A 17,198-nucleotide genomic window follows, 5' to 3' on the forward strand; every position below is an offset into this window, starting at 1 on the left:
TCCCTACTAATACCCACAAGTACCATCAACATTTTTTGTCAGTAGGGTCATTGTAACTACAATTACAAATATTGGGGATAGCCCAACTTTTTAAGAGGAAATGGTGGTGAAACCATAGCTGAATGATACCCACTCCAGTGCATGTCATTTGAAGAAAGGCCATATGCATAGCCTAGCTTGAGCTTTATCTATGATACAACTGGGAATATGGTGTTTTTCAGAGTCCATAGTATCTCTTTAAATTAGATCAGCTGTGGAGTGTTGCCTGGCTGTTGGGTTAGAAAGTTTTATATGCTCTTGGAGTGGTACATTTCTTTATAACCAGTGGAATGCTGATGTTCCCCGTTAAAGGTTATATTTTTTATTTTTAGTTTTTGCTGTTGTGGGCTGCTGACACCCAACTATTTGGAATATTGTATTGGAGCTGTGTTTCTTGTGTGCAGTGTTCTGTCTAATGTGTTCAATTGGATGTTGCCTGTTACCTAGCTGAGTGTACTGCTGGACCTGTTGGGAAGTGCCAAAGGATAGACTACTGGTTCATAACCAGTATGGTTGTGATCATTTTCCACTGGTGCCCTCAGTTCCATCCTTCTATGGCTCTGCAAACTTGGCCAAGTACAACATTTCCATATGTAGCTATTAGGGTAGCAAGAGAGGTCAGTCAAAGGCTTTTCAGAGATGTAGTGCTTGGGGCAAACTCAGCCATTTAATTCAATGATTAATAATGATTTTCCACAGTTTTCATCAATTACTACTAATTAGCAATGACGGTGCTTGAGTGGGGGAGGAGGATTGCATGCTTGCTGCAGTTAGACTAGAATGGCCCATATGTACATGTTGAGGTGAATGGCCACCCAGTATCATTTTTGAATGACTCAGATGCTACCTTCTCCACTGTTTGTCCATGGACGCTCCAAATTGATGAATGAATGAATAAATGAAAATGTTTTATAAAACGTACACCTAGTCTTAGGAGTGTCTCGGGGCTGAAGACTGGAAAGCAAAAAAAGTAAACTTCAGTTAATGTGAAGAGAACATCCAAGTTTTCAGTTTCCTGAGAAATAGTCATTCCGGACCCAGGATCTGAAGCTCAAGGGGAAGCTGATTTCATGCCTTGGTTGCCAGAAAGGAGGAATATCGAACTCCACCTTCCTCATCCATCTGAATCGTGGTACTACCACCAGAGCAGACTTGGTTGAGCGCTCCTCTCTCGACGGATGATAAGGCAAAAATCTTTCCAAACTATAGTGAAGGCTCGAAAGAGAGAGCAGATGATGAACCATGGCAAAAGATTTGAAGAAGACCCTCTTCTTGATTGGCAGCCAATGAAGGGATCTTAATGGGTGGAAACCAAACTTCACCAGAGAAGTCTCAAAATTAAATGACCGGTAGCATTCTGGACTACCTGAATTAGTTTAAATAGGCCTTCTGACAACCCTTCGCATAGTCCAATCTAGAAGTTATCAGTGGGTGAACCACTGTCTTCCTAGAATGAAAAGGCAACAAGAAGAGTGTTAGACCTGATATCCTTGGCATCGTTTCCCCTGACTTTCTGCCTTCAGACCTCCTGTTTTGAGTGATTTGGTTGCTATATGGCTCTGTGCACTTTACTACTTCTAACCAGTGCTAAGGTGTGTGTGCTCTCTGCTTAACACATGGTAATATTGCCTTATCAACAATTGGCTAATTTAATTTAATTGTAAGTCCCTAGTAAAGTGTACTACATGTGCCCAGGGCCTGTAAATTAAATGCTACTAGTGGGCCATGGAGCACCGATTGTCCCTCCCACTACTGTTTCCTATAAACATGTCTTAGGCCTCCCCCTGCAGAGCATAAGTGTGCAGTTTTAAACTGCCATGTTGACCTGGCAAGTTAACCCTCTTGCCAGGCCCAAACCTTCCTTTGGAATGCATATAAGTCACCACTAAGGTAGGCCCTGGACAGCTCAAGGGCAGGGTGCAGTGTATTTATAAAGTAGGACATGTACTTTTAAGTTTTACATATCCTGTCAGTGAGAAACTCCTACAGTAATTTTTCACTTCTTCAAGGACTATCGTTCCCATGGGTTAACATTGGGATTACTTTATTATATTGTTTAAGTGAGATTTCCAATTGGGAAGAGACATGTCTCTTAAGTTTTGTGTGTCTGGAATCACAAATGAAAATACTAACTTATGGTGAAGTTAGGTTTTAAATTGTTACTCTGAAAGTGCTACTTTTAGAAAGTTTATTTAAGGTAAGCAAATAGATTCAGTTAAGGACCCTAGAGGCTGGAATCTGTGAAACATGAAACAAATAAAGGTACCTCTGTGACCATCAATTCAAAGTATTTATCAGAACCTAGGCTTAATTATTTTAGTTACATCAATTTTCTGTAAATGAAAACAATACTTTTAACCATTTGACATATAGGGTAGATAGACATCAACTCATCTCTCTGCTTGAACGACAATAATCAGCACAACAAAAGAAATACTTCTACGTATTCTTTTGAAGGTAAATTTACTTCATATTCTTGAATTTGTTAAAAACAAGTATACAAATCTTTTAGTATTGCTTTTTTCATAAGATTTTGTACATACTCTCCTATACGACCATTTTTTTCATGAGAGTTAGACAAATATAGAAAACCAGTGTAAAACACATATATATTTACACAAATTCATTCTTGTTTAAAAAATCATAAATTGTGGACGTCCTACTCCATTTTGCATGTATATCGGGATGAGCTGAACTCAAATTATCTTCAATAGTCTTTCACTCGGTGGTCATAAAACAAAAATGTGCTCAGAGTGAAATTGAAGAACTCTTCAACTGTTTAGACCATCTTGTGTTTGCTAAACTCTTCACATTTTTTTATGGTAGTACTCTGAGTCACGTGAAAAAACTGTGAATTGTCTTGGTGCCGACGCGTTTTGAGCTTCGTGCAGGGGACCAGGAGGATTTCTAGGAAGGTCTTCCTCAGGGCTGAGGCTGTGAATGTAGGACTCGGTGATCTATAATTCAGAAAGAAAAAGTAAAGGGGAAATTTGTGTTTGCCAATTACTAAATAATTCTGGTGTTATTGAACATGGCCTCTAACTGGTTCTTGTTACGGTGATACAACATCAAACCCAAGATACCAATCTGAAATAGATAAAATCATAAGATTGAAGAAAAAGCATATTCGAGCTGCACTTCATGGGGAGGTGTTGCTTGAACACCTAAGAGCTGGAACAATTCCTGTGGGACTTCAAGTAAAAAACGTGCCAGTGATTTTTATAGACCAACCACCATACCTGGGGGATTTCAGTCATATTGGTACAAAGTGCTCTCGAGACTGGATGTTCCTGTCGATCAAAACAGCAAAAAGATTGATTCTAGAGGAACTGGAGCTTATTAAAGAATTGGAAGAAGCCCTACTGCTAAATGAAGCAATAGATAAAGCAAAGGACCTACTAGCTAAAGTAGAGAAAGAAAATGCCATCTTCAAAAAAAACACGGAAGATTTCAAAAGGTCAAAATTACTTAAAGATATCTCAAACTTTAGTGAATCAAGGGCCTATACATACTTGGATAAAGATTATTACAAGCAACAAAGTAACACCGGAATCTTGAGGACATGCGGAGGGAGAAGCCAGAAGCGCTTCGTCACATTCTCGGACGAATCATCATATTTGGAACACTTAAGTGAGTCAAAACCATCGACAAGTGCTAGAAGCAATAAGCAAGTTCGCTTCTTCCAAGGACCTCAGCCTTTTTTAGGACAGGGCAACACAGGCCCGAGAACAAGAAATAGAAGGGAACGATGGTACAATCCCAACACCAACCCCACCCGATACCAAGGAGAGCTCACGACCCGGAGAAACACATACTGATGGTGAAGGAAAGTCCAATATACAATCCGACTAAATGAAATCTAAGTCCAGCAGAAGTCTAGGAACTCACCAAAGGGCTATCGTTTATACCGGCGAAACAAACAGATATAAGCCAAACAAAATTGGAAATACTCCAGCTCTTTAGAAAAAGGAGACTTACAGCCTGATTCATCAAGGGGCCGTTTTGAGAGCCCCTAATAGCGAATCATAGCGAATCGCTATTAAGGACTCGCAAAACGGTATTCATGTAGGAATTGCTAAATAAATAACGATTCCTACACATTCCTTATTTGCGAGTAGCAAATTGCTACTCGCAAATAAGGAATAACTCCCCATTCATTCCTATGGGCCAAAAGGCCCATAGGAATGAATGGGGAGTATTCCTTATTTGCGAGTAGCAATTTGCTACTCGCAAATAAGATAGCGATTTAAAGGGTGCCAGGGGTGTCCAAAGGACACCCTGTAGCACCCCTTAAATGCAAATTGGAACAGGTGTTGCGCACACACATGTCCAAAGGACATGTGTGTGTGCAACATGCAACTTAGAAAAATGCTTTTAAAAGCATTTTTCTAAGTTTTTGCTATTTACCGAGAGGTCTGACCTCTCGGTAAATAGCGGCCCGAAATTGCGAATTAGCAATTTAAAATTGGTTGATGAATTGCATTTAAGGAATCTCTAATAGAGATTCCTTAAATGCAATTCCTCGCACAATAGCGAATTCTGTAATAGCGATTATTGCATTTGGGATGATGAATCCCAAATGCAATAATTGCGCTCGCAAAGGGCCAGATTCTCAGAATCTGGCCCTTTGCGAGCCGATTTTCGTTTCATGAATCAGGCTGTTAGATCATTCTTCGCTGACAGATCTAACAGCCCAGACAAGAGTTATTCAGGCCTCAAGGAACCATCGACATTGTTTCCACCATCAGGGGGAATCCCTATGGAGATTCTGGTTTTTGAAAAGAACGTCTTGAAAGACTTGGACATACTGGATAATAAATGAAAATACACCAGATGGAAACTGACTCAAGACAAAAAGAAGGCACTCGAGGATCTAAAAGATAACCAGGACATCAAATTAAAGCCAGCCGATAAAGGCGGAGGGGTTGTTCTGATGGAAAGAGAAGACTACGAGGCTGAAATTCGGTGACAACTTGAAAATGAAGAGCACTACAGGAAAGTCAATCAAGACATGGAGAGGTTGATCATGGATAAACTGGTGACACTCTTTCAAACTGGCAATGAAGAGGGCCTGGTTTACACCAAAAAATCCCTGCTAACACCAAAAGACAAGAACAAAGAAATGCCGCTGGTATGCGTGACCACCTTTTCAGGTTCTACGAATGAGGTCAAAAAATTCATCAGACGTAACTGCCAATGTGTGAAAGGACTCAAGGAATTTAAAGAACTGCCAATATTTGTGCTGAAAAAACCCAGCATCAAGGGACAGTTTGTTAGAGCCAACACGAAGAAGAAAAAAATTCAACCGACCCTACAATCGATGCCATGTGTCCCGCCAGTTAAAGTCCATCACCGATGCGGGACTTGCATAGCTTGCAGCACTACCGTGGAAGGTACGGACTTTGTGTATGGCAACAAAAGCATCAAGCACGAGGAATTTACAAATTGTAATACCTTGAACGTGGTATACTGCCATCTGCCCATGCGGCCTGGCATATGTTGGAAAAACCACACAGCAAGTGAAAACACGAATAACACAGCACAAATCAAGAATCAAATGCAAAGTGCAAACAGCGCCGATGGCAAAACACTGTAGGGATTTACACCACACCCATATAGAAATGAAATGGACAGTCCTGAAACACATTAAAGGACAAAAGTCAACAATTTACTGACGAACTATGAAGCCAAAATGATACTGAAAGTAGGGAAGACAGAAAATGGCCTAAATGAACTCTCAGAGATCATGCACTGTCTCTAACATAACCACCTGACACAAGTATTGAATCCCATTAGGCAGAAGTGAATTTAATGAAAGTTAGAAAACATGGATGAACCATGCGTTCTTCCTCTCCCCTTTAGGGAACACATGAACCTTCTTCCTAAACAACACATACACAGTAATTCAACCACAATCAGTCAGAGTATTTGTCACTTTGCCGGTACCGCTAAACTTTGGGTTTCTACAAATAAAGCTCGATCTTGTGAATTCTCGGACGACCAATGTGGTCCCCTCATGCACGAGCCCTGAAAAATTCCCCATAGATTCCACGCCCAAAGCTACATACCATCCAAAGGTATGCCTGAGTTGAGAAGACCAGCCATTCATTCACCTGCAAAAAAGAAATAAACTGACCTTACCCGGAAATCAGCGTGATTATGGTCATCACAGGAGCACGTGAAAATAAATATCTGGCAACGTTAAAATCGCACAGTCAATATTTTTTTATATTCTTAATATTTTTTGTATAAGAAGTTACAGAAAAAGCAAGCCTACCACATCTCGGAGACAACATGTAAAAACATTTTAATTAACCGAGCCATCAAGCAGGAGGTCCCTAAGGCAACAGAAGTAAACAGGAAGTCAGGCAGTACAGTGGGACAGCACACAAATGTCACGCCCTGAACGCAGCGAATCAACAATAAAATGTTGGGTTCCACAACACCCACGTGACCAACCCGGAACTTGTGAGCCGCAGAAAAGAATACCGGAGCAGCGTCAAACGGCCACCAGCTCCAGAAACCAGTGACCGCTGAACGAATTGCAAAGGTAACAATTTGGGAGGTTGCATGAAGCATGGATGTGACTAAATTAGGCACTATTCGACCGCTCTCACCAACCAGCATGCCTCCAAAACACACATCTCAATGCTCCGGACTAATTAGCTATATTTAAAGCAAGTTCACCGGCATGGTCACGTACAAATGAGAAACTATGAGCACGGTGAAGAAAGGCCACCAAGCACCGATTCTGAAATACGACCCCGCATGCTAGAAAGAAGTACACTGCCCGAATTGTAAAGACACGATACATAGCCATAACTAAAGCCAGTCCATCTCTGAGAACATCTTGCAAATCACGGGAACACCGCAACAGAGCTAATAACCGGCACAGCGTGCATGCACAAACCACGGCATGTACACACACCTAAGCTCCATCAACAAATATTTTGAACACAGTGAATTTAGGCCACGGTACTCAGATGCTTTTTATTTAGAAAAATAGAAATACACTTAGATCCATAGGTACAATGACATCTGAATTTGTCCAATCCAACCCACAGAAAAAAGAAAAGGAAGAAGATGTAATCCTTCAGTGCCCTGCAGAACTGGACTACAGGAAAAGTCCTAAGAGATTTCCTGCACATTAGGTATGAAACAAGAACCAATTAGAGGCCATGTTAATTAACACCAGAACACTTTAGTAATCGGCAAACACAAATTTCCCCTTTCATTTTTCTTTATGAATTATAAATCACCAAGTCCTACACTCACAGCCCCAGCCCTGAGGAAGACCTTCCTAGAAATCCTCCCGGTCCCCTGCACGAAGGTCGAAACGCGTCGGCACCAACACAGTTCAGTGTTTTTTCACGTGACTCAGAGTACTACCATAAAAAATTGGGACTGTACAAATTAATAAAGAAGTTTAGCAAACACAAGATGGTCTAAACAGTTGAAGAGTTCTTGAATTTCACTCTGAGCACATTTTTGTTTTAGACCACCCAGTGAAAGACTATTGAGGATAATTTGAGTTCAGCTCATCCCGATACATATGTAAAATGGAGCAGGTCGTTTACAATTCATGATTTTTTTAACAAGAATGAATTTGTGTAAATATATATATATTTTGCACTGGTTTTCTATATTTGTCTAACTCTCATGGAAAAATGGTCGTATAGGAGAATATGTACAAAATCATATGAAAAAAAGCAATACTAAAAGATTTGTATACTTGTTTTTAACAAATTCAGGAATATGAAGTAAATTCTACCTTCAAAAGAATACGTAGAAGTATTTGTTTTGTTATGCTGATTATTGTCGCAAAAGCAGAGAGATGAGTTGATGTCTATCTACTCTATATGTCAAATGGTTAAAAGTATTGTTTTCATTTACAGAAAACTGACGTAGGTAAAATAATTAAGCCTAGGTCCTGATAAATACGTTGAATTAATGGTCCCAGAGGTACCTTTACTTGTTTCACTTTTAGAAAGTTGGCATATTTTTACTTTAACTATTTGGTGTCTTCTGCCTGTCTCTGAATACACCTCTGGTGTGAGTGACAGCTAGGCCTTTTGCATTCCCTCTAGAAAACCACACGCAAAAGAATCTTAGGTGTGTCTGATGAGACATCCACATTCTGATGGCCCATCCTGGCTTACACACCCGAATGGGCTGTGTCCTGACCCCACACAAACCGCTGCATACCCCCTGTAATGAGTCTGGAGCCATGGCAGGAAGGGCTGGATCTCTGTGCACTTCAAAGGCCTCTGTTTGAGCTCTCGCCCACTTCAGCTGGATATAAGTAATGGACCTCAGACACCATCCACTCAGTAAAGTTCTGGACTTGTGGCTAGTCTGCCAGGAAGGAGAACTGCTGTGCTGATGAAGAACTGCCACTCTGCTGGACTGCTACTCTTCTGGACTCCTGCTCTGCTGACCTGCTGCCCTCCTTGCCTGGATCAAAAGGACTTGACCTACTCCACTTGAACCCAGCAAGACTCCAAGGTCTGGTCTGCTTGTCTCCTTTTCTGAAATCTCAAGGACATCAGAGACTTCCACCAACCCTGCTACAGCACCCTTGGAAGGGGGTAAAAAGTGCTGCTCCAGCAAAAATCCATGCATTGATGACGTTGCTCTGTTTGCCGACATGTCACTGCAAGGATCGAAGACATGGCATTGCCAACTACTCTGCGCATCGCCTCCAGTTACAGGCGCATTCTCGACTTGCGTGGCTCCACAATGCTGCATTGCCTACATCTTCGGGTTCGATGATGACACATCTCCAATTTGCAGATTGAAACTGATGCATCATGTGCATCTGAAGGGGTCGTCGACGACACATCACCTCCTCTGCACCCCGCATCCTATCCTTGACATCAATGCAACCGTGAACAAAGGCACTGTTTCAGCAGGCCAGGGATGGTCCCTGTATCCGACTCACTTGTATTTTATTCTATGCATGGAAAAACTACCTATCCACATGCCTGGTCTGTTGGAGATCATCTTGAAGCCTCTAACCAAACAGGATGAGAATATGGCATGACCAGACCACCTCCTGGAGTTATTTAACCAAGATAAGGAGATTAGAATGAATCAAATCAAAATGTGCCTGGCTTGGTAGGTGGGAACATCCTGTGGCGAATTGAGAGAGACCAGTTTATCTACCTGAATCTGTCTGTTTGACTATCTATCTGTAAATTGAAGTCCCTCAAAAGTATGAAATTTTCATAGTGCAGAGATAAATGAGCCATCTTGTTATCTAGTCAGTTAAATATCACACTAGTAAAACCTACAGCATGATAAACCAAGACACCTGCCAGGGGAAACTGAGCAGATAACAAAAAACAGAAGCCTAAACTCTCAGCTCCTCATCATTCAGGTGACTGAAAAGTAGCACAATGCAGCAGGTCCTAATTTAAAATCACCACACCCTGCCCCTCCTATTGACCCTGTTCATGTTCTCAGGTAATAACCTTCTCGGAAAGCCATTGCAATATCTGGTGCAGCTGAGTCATCAAGCCAGGTTTCCGCCATAAAGAGGTGATCCAGCCGAAATCACTCAGCAGGCCATACTTTTCATGCTCATGCATACGAAGGGAATAGATATTAATTAGCATTGCAGAGGTCTGCAGGGCGAGAGGCTATGTTACAATGACTGACCACCACAACTATCCATTGCTACAAACAGTTCACTGGCGAAAAGACTGCATGGAAATGTAGACAGGAGACCTTCCTAAAGCACTTGTCCATATCCAACTAACCATGGCACGATATTGAAATTTCAAGAGACATAAGCTCCTCCACAGTAAATGTGAAATGATGCAACCTGGCTAAATCCCCTCAGACAGCATGACTGGTGCTTGCTGCGAATTGAAAATGGATGGAGAGAGACAGGCTTGCCTTTGGTGTGCCTGCGGCGCATCTGACGCACATGTCAACTGTACATCCAATGCAGTGGTCCTCCTTATATTAGGAGAGTTCATCAAATTGCTTATGCGACTAAGCACTACCGTCCCAAAATGGCACCTCTAATCGACCACGAGGAGTAATAATAGCTGCCTTACATCTCACTTCAAATAAAGACCAACCATCAGGTGAAAGCCCCCTTACTCTTATCCAGACACTGACCTCTAATGCACAACTAAGATCTCCCTGGAGCACAAATTTCCCTTCTGAGCATAACGTAAATGAAGAAAAATAATCAGCGGCAGGAAAAAAATGGGAAAATTTAGGGCACTCAGAGGAAACAATAAATCCTGATCACAAAAGTGTTTGGAATAAAATTTAAAAATGTAAAAACATCAGAGTGTATCATTCATTCAGCCAAATGCAATATTTCAAGCACGTCTGTGCCATCCTCATTAAATAAGGAGAGTTCATCCAACTTCTTGGATGATTTGAGCACTAACTACTGTAATTTCCACCACTAGTCGACCACAAGGAATAAACATGTCTGCCTCACTTCTAGTAACAAAAGACAACCGTGAGGTGGCAGCACCCTAACGATTAGCCAGACACTCTCCGTTAATGCACAACGAAGTTCCCCCCAGAACACTAATTTCCCTCCTGGGCAGAATGCAAATGCAAACCTAACCCTCTTGCGAAAACAAGTCCAAGTTGTTGGTATAAGAAAAAAACAAATAACTAATCCGGTCTCAGTAAATCTTCCCATAAAAATTGTCCCACTGGAGAATAATCACAAATTTATAATATGTGACAGCAATCCTGTAAATTTATTACGTAGCGATTTTCTCTGTGAGATGAATTCCGTGCTTTATTGCGCATCGGATGATGTGGCAATTCAAATACAGTATGAGGTTCTGGGCCTCACTCAAAAAAATCACTTTAATTTGCTACATTTTGTTTTACAAAGTGCACTTTTGTAGTAACTTACACTTTTGTAGCAAGCCCAACACTGCACTTGGCCAACCATTGGTACTGCAACACCCTCTTATATAAAATAATGGAGGTAGGGACTTAAATCCCAAACATTTTAGTCATTTTGTGGTTCAAAACAAAACTTATCATGTCAGCACATATTCTACAGAAGCTGATATACTTGGGAAATTATTCTTCCTGCCCTCATAAAGGCCAAAGGGTAAAATACTCCTCTCTTTGAATCAAATTTGTTGTTAAAGAACTGTCTGTAGTGTAGAAAGGGGATATAACCTTCCATTCAAATATGCTGACTCACTACTAAAAGCATTAATTTGGATTGGCTGCCTTTGCTAGACATGCACAACCAGGTGAATGCTGGTTTAGTAATCTTCACTGCATCATCAAGCACATCGGCTTATTGTTAAATATAGAGACGTGCCTTGTCAATTGACTTAAGTCATATTGCTACCTTGGACCCATGTACATCGTGCGCTATTTAGCTATGACACGAATGTAAAAGGTAGAGCTATGGTTTAATGACGCTGCAGCGTAGACACTGTACACCAACCAAGATTAGCAGCTTCAGTCCCAGAATTGCAGTTAGGTACCCTGCACAGCTCTTGCTTCCCCTTTTCTCAGGTGTCAAAAAGACAGCAGCAGGAAGAAAAGGTAAAGAATGTTCCTGGAATATTTAATGTCTGGTGTTTCTGTTCCCAACAATTCTATTGGTTGCTCAAAATGTGAATGCTGTCACTTCTCTTGTCCCAGCCATTTTTCAACACCCTTGCTTCACATGGCAATGCGCCGAACATTTTAGGGGACATTTCCCTTTGCTTTTTGAGCTGACTGTTGATTCTCTCTCTGTCTCTCTTTGTCACTGCTTCATTTTTCAAATACTGATCAGTCTATGCATTAATAATTCCGAAGTTCCAAAATCCATGATATAAATTAAGCTACGAATGTTGTAATAGTTTGCTTGTCCCAGTAAATACTTAGCTCAGAGAATCAAGTACATGCCTCCCAGTTGTTTCCTTGACAAGCACATCATATTTCTAGTAGTGTTCTCCTGTGTGATTTACGTCTGCACATGATGAATAACAACGCCAGAGTAAAGGCTCTGGATGTCAATCAGAAATGCTCACACCATATTTTCTGTTTAGAAATGTGAAAGATATAATGGATGGCTTGATGAAAGTGATTGACGCATGTAACAGCAGTGAAAACCCGAGCTGTACCTCTGCGCTGCTGGCACGGGCCATGGCTCTCCTTGATGTATATATAGACTCCAATATTGAACAAGAGTGGTTTGTGGGAAAAGGCTAATAAAGTAGAACTTATAATAAATATCACAGAGCAAATCTGTTTCTGCACCGACACACAAGCTCTGCGCAATTCTTACGCCTAATGTTGCTATGAGTAGTCGGTTTTATTAATAGTGTATTTGCTGCATCTTGCTACTCTTACTGATATTGTCATTTAAGTGTAGCTGTGGAACGAGGGGGGATTTACTAGTTTGCGGGTTAGGGCAACACATCAACTAAAGTTGCTGAAACGCCCATGCAACATGGATGGGAGGCCCCTGGTCGCATGGCCGCGCTATTTGTGTCAGTTGTTAGCTTACAGGCCACTTTCCAACGCAAATACAGATTTTGGTTGGAAAATAAATACTATATCAACACCGTGTGCCATTTTGCATCACTTTTGTGACTTTGCACTTTCACGATGTGTCAATAAATGTGCCCCGAAATATATAATCAGTCTACCTTTCTGAATCTTCCACTTTGTATTGCATGCTCGACTATTTGTAGAGCTAAGCTAGTATGATATACTGTACCAATCAATACTGTGCAAAAACCTCAAAACAGTGGCAAATGAATGGCTAATACTTTTCTTGAACAAGTCTACATGTATATTTGTCTCGGATGGATGATTCCAGCCCTTGATTAGTGCGGGGAGAGGAAGAGTTTCCAGTAAACCAGTAAATGGCACTTGTGCCCAGTCATCCACGCCTTGCTGGTTTAAGTCACATGTCCTACATAAGCTGCGCAGTCAATGCCATTGAATGAATGCCCGACAGCTATCACAGACAAACTATCTAGCTGTTTGCCAGTACAGGCTATTAAGCTTCACTCTAACCTGAGAGCCTGTATTTAGCAGGGTTATCAAATGTAAAAAAATAAATGTCTAGTCTCATTCGTCGAAGTATAGCATGCACGGGGCACTAGAGAGCCGGCGCGCAAGATGGTTGCACTGACGTGAGGCTCTTGCAGTCCAGGGGAGCAATTCGCCATTATCCTGTCCTAATTGGACCAATCACATATCAACTCCCCGATGTCTGACAGGCGCACATTGTGTGGGTTTATTTCATTCCCTTATTGACTGAAATAGCTTTGCGCATATGCAGCGGCCAGTTCGTCTCATCACGGGTTGCGCAATGATCATGGCACCCGACTGGCGTCCCAGCGCACTGGAGGGCCTTGCAAGGTATTGGAGAGTGGTAGAAGGGGATATGACATAGGGACCCTCTGTCCCACTCACCATTTTGAGGAGACTTCAGCGCATCCCGTCCCAGTAAAACTGATGGTAACGGTGGTGGCCGCTGGCCTGCACGTTCCACTGCCAGCGGCCTGCTTGCAGCTCCATGCTGATGCTACACAACTGTGGAGTGCTGGAGTGAATTGCGATTGGCGCCACTGCACAGCATTTGATTTTTGAATACCACCACGCATTGAGACTGCCTGTGCGGGGAGGTGAGGGGTGAGGTGGCTTGTTGCTTCGGCCTGGCTGTGACAACCTTTTCTAATACTCTCAAAACTGCTCTTTGCCCTGGCAATGGAGCTATTGGCAGCAAGGCTCCACCAACACCATAGAGAATATGCAGTTAGGTACCCCTCCAGACACTTACTGGTCTCACTATATACAGATGACATTATGGGGCACATGCATCAACCTATTTAGGAAGTGCAAACGGTGCGAATCGGTAAATTCGGCCGTTTGCTCTTCCTAAATACGTTTTTGGGATGCATCAAACACTTTTTCAATATTGGCATTTTTTTGCATTTCTTAAAAATGCGAATGCATTTAAGGAATCGCATTTGTGCGATTCCTTAAATGCAATGCATCAATTAAAAAAAAATGCAAATTTTGAAATTGGAAGTGCAAATTAACACGAGGTTGACCCTCGTGGTAATTTGCGAAAATCTTTCAAAATGCAAAAAAATGAATTTTTTACACTGTCATGTTACAGACACACATGTCCTTAGGACATGTGTGTTTGAAACATGCACTTTCAAATACATTTCAGGGGTGCAGGGGGGGGTCCTTTGGACCCCCCCTGCACCCTTGGAATGCATCAACAAATTGCAAATTCGTAAATGCCTTCCCATTGACTCCTATGGGCCTTTCGGCCCATAGGAATCAATGGGAATTGCGAAAAAGCAGTTAGGAATTCGGTATTTATTTGCGATTCGGTATAAATTGCGATTTTTACCGAATCACAAATAAATACCGAAAAAAATGATGCATAGCATTTTGCAATTCTTAATTTGCGATTCGGTAATTTTCGCAAATTAAGAAATGCAAAATGTAAGAATGATGCATGTGCCCCATAGTTCCTCCTGAGGGATTCTCAGACTACCTCAACGGGGTTCTCCTAGAATTTGTTTGCTTTGGATGAGTATAGAGTATTAGCATTAATTGGGGAAATTCTAGCCTTTTTCTCCTCACTGCTGCCACCAAACAATTCACCCCTGGTTTCCCAATAAAATGGTGCAACTCTGAATTGTGCTACTTAAGAGTGGCGTTGTCCAGAAATAGGTAGGATGTTGTTCGAGCCAATTATGGTGTAGCCATTCCAGCATAATCGATAGCATTACACGTTGGATCTGACTGCCTGTATCTATACAGGATGTATCTCGCTTATGAAAATGGTTGTAGAGCCAAAACTCTTTTATCTGTTTCTTAATATCCCTATTTCACCGGGACTGCATTTCTTTAAAGATTTGAGGACACAAATGATACGACTGGCTTGGGCAGATAAGCAGCCTCATCTTCAATTGGGCGTCCTCGTGCAGCCGTTCTTGAGAGATGGCTTTGAAGCACCTTATATGGAGCTTTACTATTTGTGCACCCAGGCACATTTTGCAATTCATTGGTTTAGGACCACCCCTTTTATGCCACACCTGGCAATCGAGCAGGGCTATATGGCCCCAATTACCCCTTATTCCTACCTATGCTCGCTGACAGCCTCTTTCTCTTTAGGGGACTCTACAGTTGCAAACGCATCAATGGTATGGTGCAAAATGTCCGGGAAACTTAACAAGCCCCTGCCATTCTCCCCACAAGTGCCCCTGCCTTATCATCTATTAATGCGGGTCACCCACGAAACAGCTTGCAGATAGCTGCCTACTTCTGGGACTAACCCTTTATTCATTGTGAAGTACTTCATATTGGCGGCCCATTTAGAAATGAAAAACAGAGTCTTGGGGTTCAGATCCCTTCAATCTCCAAAATATAAAACTCCGCAGTGGTAGGGGGATGGTCCAGCCAAAGATTTACAAGAGAGTGGTCTGAAAGGGTTGTCGGTTGACTATTCTTTTTTTAAATATCTTTATTGGTTTTGATATTTACGGCATTTCACAGGCAATGCAGCGAGCAGTAAACTAGGTGCCAAACATGCACCAAATATGAACAAATTATCAAACAAAAAGGGGGCCCTCATATACTCCCACCCCAAGTCGTCTCAGAAGGGCAAGTACATAACATCTATTTAGAAAGTAAAAACCACAGTTATGGTTACAGTGATGCTCTCAAATTCTTCATGATGTCACAGTCAATTCAAGAAAATTACATAGTTGAATATTCAATTCCCAACCCTCTGCCATCGTGGATTGCAAGACTAACCATAAGTCAATATGAGAGCGTACATAATGCACTGATGAATAATACATTTATTCCATCGCAGAGGGGTGCCAAGCCCTCCACACATCTACCAAACCACATAAATGCATAACAGGTATTAGTGTACTATTCGCTTTTGGTATCTGCCTGCATGCCTCTGTTGACAAATCTAGACATGTGGAAATCATCAAAGTAAAGCGACATCTGCAAACGTACCTTATTTAGGCATGATATCATAAAAATAATTCTGGTGCATTAATATTGGGTCAGTATATATTCACCAGTACTATGGGTTGCGTCTCAAAGCTCCATACTACTATCACAGCAAGATCCTGTGTGTCGCCCAACCATTCTCGTTTGGTAAAACATTGTGGTTCTTCAAATGTGTGAACACTCCTCTGGAACATGTAGATTATGATGAGAAATATCTATGTTGCCCTCATGTAGAGGTGAAGGAAGATTGAGTGAATGGTAAAATGTGCATCTCTTGAATTAGGGCTACTTCAATGTTGTGATGATTGAGGTATGCAAGATCATGCTGTGATTTACATAGGTAAATAATTCCATGTATGTTCTAACTAAATATCCTCAGAGTTTGTTTACAACATCACACGGTCCTTGTAACTAAGTAATACATACACCTGTGGAAGCTCCATGCAAGGATTATCTACATTTCTTCTGAAAGAGAGTCCCCCAGTGTCATAAACACATAACAATCAACATTTTGAGGAACCTCAAAACATCCCAACCTTCATCCACCTCCCTTATCAACTGCAATCATTAGCAGATAATCAACCCATAATTAAAAAGAAAAACCTAAGCATTGCTGTAGCCTTCATTGACACCACAGACACGTTGTGCACATTGTAATATCAAGGAGCATACCTCCAGCCCAAGGCTATATACGCTCATTACTGTAATGTTTCCATGCCCACCAATCAGCAAACTATTACGGGAATGATTTTGAGTTGAGCCATCAGAAGGTATTCCGTCAGGGTGGCAGACGACATTGCCCCTGCCATTCTAAAGAACATCTGCCCACCAAATCTAAAGTTGTCTCCAAGCCTTGCATATAACTGTTACCAATTACAGGGACCACCATTATGGCAAGTTCTGTCAATGTTGATGATGTCTCTATCAAATATAATGGCCCTCTGTCACACTATTACAAAGTTTTACATTTTTCAAACATAAGCTCTAAAAGTGGACTATTGTTATTGAAATATGTCAACATAATTACCCCAACACCATAGGAGATTTCTCCCGCGGTGTTGATAAGGTAATTTTTACTTTTTTTACTGCCCCTCATCACCAGCAAAAAACCACACATAACACTGTCCATTCTAAATAGGGCAGATGTGTTAACCTCCAATGACCCGTAT

General features: G+C 41.5%; 1 protein-coding gene across 5 annotated transcripts in view; it reads left to right on the forward strand.

Moving 5' to 3' along the window:
- The window catches only part of NELL2 (neural EGFL like 2), a 1,115,698-nt gene that overhangs the window by 92,074 nt on the left and 1,006,426 nt on the right, over positions 1 to 17,198 (forward strand). The gene's annotated exons all lie outside the window — the stretch shown is intronic.

The sequence above is a fragment of the Lissotriton helveticus genome, chromosome 1_1, assembly GCF_964261635.1.
Source record: "Lissotriton helveticus chromosome 1_1, aLisHel1.1, whole genome shotgun sequence".
NCBI classification, from domain to species: Eukaryota; Metazoa; Chordata; class Amphibia; order Caudata; family Salamandridae; genus Lissotriton; species Lissotriton helveticus.